Source organism: Pituophis catenifer, unplaced genomic scaffold (genome assembly GCF_029215685.1).
Source record: "Pituophis catenifer annectens isolate HBS135680 unplaced genomic scaffold, rPitCat1.0.hap2 SCAF_39, whole genome shotgun sequence".
NCBI classification, from domain to species: domain Eukaryota; kingdom Metazoa; phylum Chordata; class Lepidosauria; order Squamata; family Colubridae; genus Pituophis; species Pituophis catenifer.
The window spans coordinates 175,001-180,000 of record NW_027256919.1 but is presented as its reverse complement, the minus strand read 5'-3'; positions in this window follow the sequence as shown (position 1 = coordinate 180,000).

The following is a 5,000-nucleotide window of genomic DNA, read 5'->3' as shown; positions in this document are numbered from 1 at the left end:
GGCGCCGAAACGAGGCACTTAGTTTTTTCCCTCCGCCCCTTTTCTCTTCTTTTCTTTTCTTTTTTGGCCTCGCCTCGCCTCCCTTCCCGAGTAGACGGGCGTCCAAAGGAGGCACTTCGTTTTCCCCCCCTTTTCTTTGACCTCTTCCGGAGTAGACCGGCGCCGAAACGAGGCACTTAGTTTTTTTTTTCCCGCCCCTTTTCCCGCTCTCCGCTTAAAATGTCAGTATCGCCCGCCGGTGAGATCGTCGTTTTAGTTTTAAAACGATCATAAAAGCGGAATACGTTTTGAAAGTCGACGAGTCCGGTGTGTGGAGACCGGAATTGGGCAAGCTGTGCTCTCGTCTTCTGGGGGTGACATTTCTCCCTGAGCGCTGCTGGCATTAGAAAGACCATTCGAAGAAGGGTGAGGGTCGGGGTCGGGGAAGCGAGCGTCAGGTCTCGCCGCCCCGATTTTCCCACCAAGAAAGCAGGACGCTTGAAACTGCGATGGGAGCTTGGATCGGAAGGCAAGAGATCTAGGCAAGAACGGAAGCTTTCAACTTCAAACCAGCTATGTAAAGCAACCCCTCGCACCGCGACATCCATCGTGGCAGGGAAACAGAAACAGAGACGCCGGTCCGGCCGAGGCTGCCCGAGCGGCCCGGTAGACCGGGCCGTCTGTCCGTCTTTAAGTCGAAAGACGACTTTAAATCTAAAAACGGTTTTAAGTCGAAAGTGTGGGTTAGGGTTAGGGTTAGGGTTAGGGAAAAAAGTTATAGGGTTAGGGTTGGGGTTAGAGAAAACAGTTGTAGGGTTAGGGTTGGGGTTAGGGTTAGGGTTAGGGTTAGGAGAAAAGTTGTAGGGTTAGGGTTAGGGTTAGGGTTAGGGTTAGGGTTGGGGTTGGGGTTAGGGTTAGGGTTAGGGTTAGGGTTAGAGAAACAAGTTGTAGAGTTAGGGTTAGGGTTAGGGTTAGGGTTAGGGTTAGGGTTAGGGTTAGGGTTAGGGAGAAAAGTTGGGTTAGGGTTAGGGTTAGGGTTAGGTTAGGGTTAGGGTTAGGGTTAGGGTTAGGGAGAAAAGTTGGGGTTAGGGTTAGGGTTAGGGTTAGGTTAGGGTTAGGGTTAGGGTTAGGGTTAGGGTTAGGGAGAAAAGTTGTAGGGTTAGGGTTAGGGTTAGGGTTAGGGTTAGGGTTAGGGTTAGGGTTAGGGTTAGGGTTAGGGAGAAAAGTTGTAGGGTTAGGGTTAGGTTCAGGTTCAGGCTCAGGGTTATCATTCTGGAATGATATTAGCAGAAGCAATGGAAGAAAGCAAAGAGAGGGAGGGAGGGATAGATATTAAACGGGATGGACGAAACGTAGGGAGCGCACACAAGACACGCGATGAGAAACCACCCGCCCAGAGAAATTCATCTCCGATTTACCGAGAAGACAGGGAGAGCAGAGAGATCGCAATGGATGGGAAACACGACGGAAAGCACAAAATATCGGCGAGCTGGCGAGAGCAAAGATATCGAGTAGATTCAAGAGAGAAAGCGGAATTATTTGATAAACAACGTAGAGATGACCAAGAACAGGAAAGATGGAGAGATGAAAAGTGGGGACGGACGACGGAGGAGAAGAAAGAACAGCCAAAAGAGAGCCAAGTAAGAGAACAAGACGAGAAAGCGTCGAGAGAAGGAGCAGAAGAAGTTGAAGAAAGAACAAAGGGACCTAAGAACGACTTGCTCCACAAAGCAAATAGGTCAGCAAGAAATAAGAATAATTTCCTTGACTAGAAATGGACTGGATTCGGCCATTCGGCAAGAGGAAGGAAAATATGGAATAAATGAGGGAAGTTAAGATGAGAAATGAAAGGCCTACGAGAGGTTCCTCTGGGAAAACTACACCCAAAAACTTTGGAGGAAGGAAGATGGCAGAAATTGTAACAAACTTTTCACTTGAAGTCAAGCTTTTCACGTCAAACCAGCTCTTTCAATCAACCCTCGCAGCCATCCTGGCAGGGAAGCAGAAAACGGAAACACTCCGGTCCGGCCGAGGCCCGGGTAAACGGTCCCGCCCGAGCGTCCCGGTAGACCGGGACGGCTGCCCGTCACGGACACCCCAGGGCCCCGGCGCGGGCACCGAGGCGACGGCGGAGGTCCCCGACCGAGGCCCGGGCCCCCCGCGCCGGGATCCCGTACATCCATCAAGGCGGGGAAACAGAAACACTCTAGGCCGGCCGAGGCCCGGGTAAACCGGACCCGCCCGAGGCCGTCCCGGTAGACCGGGACGACTGCCCGGCGCGGACACCCCCCGGGGGCCGGCGTGGGCACCGAGGGGACGGCGGAGGTCCCCGACCGAGGCCCGCGGCGCCGGAGCCGGGATCCCGTGCATCCATCGTGGCGGGGGAAACAGAAAGGCTGATCCGGCCGGGGCCCCGGTAAGCCGGACCCGCCCGAGGCCGTCCCGGTAGACCCGGCCCTCTCCCCGTCTCGGGCACACCCCAGGGGTCCGGCGTGGGCACCGAGGCGACGGCGGAGGTCCCCGACCGAGGCCCGCGGACCCGGAGCCGGGATCCCGTGCATCCATCGTGGGCGGGGGAAACAGAAAGGCTGATCCGGCCGGGGCCCCGGTAGACCGGGAAGACTGCCCGGCGCGGACACCCCCGGGGTCCGGCGTGGGCACCGAGGCGACGGCGGAGGTCCCCGACCGAGGCCCGCGGCGCCGGAGCCGGGATCCGTGCATCCATCGTGGCGGGGGAAACAGAAAGGCTGATCCGGCGGGGGCCCCGGTAGACCGGGACGACTGCCCGTCGCGGGCACCCCCGGGGTCCGGCGGGGGCACCGAGGCGACGGCGGAGGTCCCCGACCGAGGCCCGCGGACCCGGAGCCGGGATCCCGTGCATCCATCGTGGCGGGGGAAACAGAAAGGCTGATCCGGCCGGGGCCCCCGGTAGACCGGGAAGACTGCCCGGCGCGGGACACCCCCGGGGTCCGGCGTGGGCACCGAGGCGAAGGCGGAGGTCCCCGACCGAGGTCCGCAGGCGCCGGAGCCGGGATCCCGTGCATCCATCGTGGCGTGGGAAACAGAAAGGCTGATCCGGCCGGGGCCCCGGTAGACCGGGACGACTGCCCGTCGCGGGCACCCCCCGGGGTCCGGCGTGGGGGCAACCGAGGCGACGGCGGAGGTCCCCGACCGAGGGCCCGCGGACCCGGAGCCGGGATCCCGTGCATCCATCGTGGCGGGGGAAACAGAAAGGCTGATCCGGCCGGGGCCCCGGTAGACCGGGAAGACTGCCCGGCGCGGACACCCCGGGGTCCGGCGGTGGGCACCGAGGCGAAGGCGGAGGTCCCCGACCGAGGCCCGCGGCGCCGGAGCCGGGATCCCGTGCATCCATCGTGGCGGGGGAAACAGAAAGGCCTGATCCGGCCGGGGCCCCGGTAGACCGGGACGACTGCCCGTCGCGGGCACCCCCGGGGTCCGGCGGGGGCACCGAGGCGACAGCGGAGGTCCCCGACCGAGGCCCGCGGACCCGGAGCCGGGATCCCGTGCATCCATCGTGGCGGGGGAAACAGAAAGGCTGATCCGGCCGGGGCCCCGGTAGACCGGGAAGACTGCCCGGCGCGGAACACCCCCGGGGTCCGGCGTGGGCACCGAGGCGAAGGCGGAGGTCCCCGACCGAGGTCCGCGGCGCCGGAGCCGGGATCCCGTGCATCCATCGTGGCGGGGGAAACAGAAAGGCTGATCCGGCCGGGGCCCCGGTAGACCGGACGACTGCCCGTCGCGGGCACCCCCGGGGTCCGGCGGGGGCACCGAGGCGACGGCGGAGGTCCCCGACCGAGGCCCGCGGACCCGGAGCCGGGATCCCGTGCATCCATCGTGGCGGGGGAAACAGAAAGGCTGATCCGGCCGGGGCCCCGGTAGACCGGGAAGACTGCCCGGCGCGGACACCCCCCGGGGTCCGGCGTGGGCCACCGAGGCGAAGGCGGAGGTCCCCGACCGAGGCCCGCGGCGCCGGAGCCGGGATCCCGTGCATCCATCGTGGCGGGGGGAAACAGAAAGGCTGATCCGGCCGGGGCCCCGGTAGACCGGGACGACTGCCCGTCGCGGGCACCCCCGGGGTCCGGCGGGGGCACCGAGGCGACGGCGGAGGTCCCCGACCGAGGCCCGCGGACCCGGAGCCGGGATCCCGTGCATCCATCGTGGCGGGGGAAACAGAAAGGCTGATCCGGCCGGGGCCCCGGTAGACCGGGAAGACTGCCCGGCGCGGACACCCCCGGGGTCCGGCGTGGGCACCGAGGCGAAGGCGGAGGTCCCCGACCGAGGCCCGCGGCGCCGGAGCCAGGATCCCGTGCATCCATCGTGGCGGGGGAAACAGAAAGGCTGATCCGGCCGGGGCCCCGGTAGACAGGGAAGACTGCCCGGCGCGGACACCCCCGGGGTCCGGCGGAAGGCGGAGGTCCCCGACCGAGGCCCGCGGCGCCGGAGCCGGGATCCCGTGCATCCATCGTGGCGGGGGAAACAGAAAGGCTGATCCGGCCGGGGCCCCGGTAGACCGGGACGACTGCCCGTCGCGGGCACCCCCGGGGTCCGGCGGGGGCACCGAGGCGACGGCGGAGGTCCCCGACCGAGGCCCGCGGCCCCGGATCCGGGATCCCGTGCATCCATCGTGGCGGGGGAAACAGAAAGGCTGATCCGGCCGGGGCCCCGGTAAGCCGGACCCGCCCGAGGCCGTCCCGGTAGACCCGGCCGTCTCCCCGTCGCGGGCACCCCCGGGGTCCGGCGTGGGCACCGAGGCGACGGCGGAGGTCGCCGACCGAGGCCCGCGGCCCCGGAGCCGGGATCCCGTGCATCCATCGTGGCGTGGGAAAGAGAAAGGCTGATCCGGCCGGGGCCCGGGTAGACCGGGACGACTGCCCGTCGCGGACACCCCCGGGGTCCGGCGGGGGCACCGAGGCGACGGCGGAGGTCCCCGACCGAGTCCCGCGGCCCCGGAGCCGGGATCCCCTTCCGCCCCGCCGGGGTCGCCGGGCCCCTGAGCGGTG